The sequence below is a fragment of the Chrysochloris asiatica genome, unplaced genomic scaffold, assembly GCF_000296735.1.
Source record: "Chrysochloris asiatica unplaced genomic scaffold, ChrAsi1.0 scaffold01692, whole genome shotgun sequence".
In the NCBI taxonomy this organism is placed as follows: Eukaryota; Metazoa; Chordata; class Mammalia; order Afrosoricida; family Chrysochloridae; genus Chrysochloris; species Chrysochloris asiatica.
The window spans coordinates 5,931-7,126 of record NW_006410210.1 but is presented as its reverse complement, the minus strand read 5'-3'; the positions used below and the strand labels follow the sequence as shown (position 1 = coordinate 7,126).

Here is a 1,196-nt window from a genome sequence, read left to right as displayed (position 1 = left end):
TTGACTACATCTGTGGGAAGGGACGGTGGAAAAGCTCTATATCATCAGCCAAAACAAGGCCAAAGGAGATTTCTGCTTTTGTGCCTAGGGCAGTCACTGCCCCCAGTCTACCCAAGACAATGGTGACCTCTGATGTTCTGAACATTGGTCAAAAACTCTATGAGGGTAAAACAAAAGAAGTCTATGTGTTGTTAGATAGTTCAGGAAAAGTTCTACTTTAGTTCAAGGACCACATTACAACAGGCAATGCAGCTAGAAAGAATCACCTGGAAGGAAAAGCAGCAATTTCTAACAAAATTATCAGTTGTATTTTTCAGTTGTTACAGGAATCAGGTATCAAAACTGCTTTCATCAAAAAATGTGGAAAGACAGCTTTAACTGCATTGCAATGTGAAATAATTTCAACTGAATGGGTGTGTAGAAGAATAGCATCTGGTTCTTTTCTCAAAATAAACCCTAGCGTCCATGAAGGATACAAGTTTTACCCATCTAAAGTGGAAATGTTTCTCAAGAATGATGCCAATAATGATCCACAGTGATCTGAGGAACAGCTTATTGCTGCAAAATTTTGCTTTTCTGGACTTGTTATAGGCCAAACTGAAGTGGATATCGTGAATCATGCCACACAGGCTATTTTTGAAATACTGGAAAAATTGTGGTTGCCCCAGAACTGTACATTGGTTGATATGAAGATAGAATTTGGTGTTGATATAGCCACCAAGGAAATTGTTCTTGCTGACGTCATTAATAATGATTCCTGGAGACTCTGGCCATCAGGAGATTCAAGCCAACAAAAAGATAAGCAGTTGTATTGTGACCTCAAAGAAGTTACTCGTAAAGGGCTGCAAATGGTAAAGAAACATTTTGAATGGGTTGCAGAAAGAATAGAGTTACTTCTGAAATTGGAAAGCCAGTGCAGGGTTGCAGTATTGATGGGTTCAACCTCTGATGTCTATCACTGTGAAAAAATCAAGAGGGCTTGTGGAAATTTTGGAATTCCAGGTAGTGGTTACGAATCAGGCTGTGAACCTTAAGGTCAGCAGTTCGAAACTACCAGCTGTTCCATGGGAGAAAGATGAGGCTTTCTGTTCCCGTAAAGATTTACAGCTCCGGAAACCCTGTACAGGGTCTCTATGAGTCGGAACCGACTCCACGGCATATAACAACAACAACAATGTGAACTTCGAGTAACTTCT

The 1,196-nt window shown here is 40.2% G+C and overlaps 1 pseudogene; it reads left to right on the top strand.

Annotated features, from left to right (window-relative positions):
• Nucleotides 1–119: 119 nt before the first annotated feature.
• LOC102825739 lies at nucleotides 120–1,002 on the top strand (annotated as a pseudogene).
• The last annotated feature ends 194 nt before the right edge of the window (nucleotides 1,003–1,196 follow it).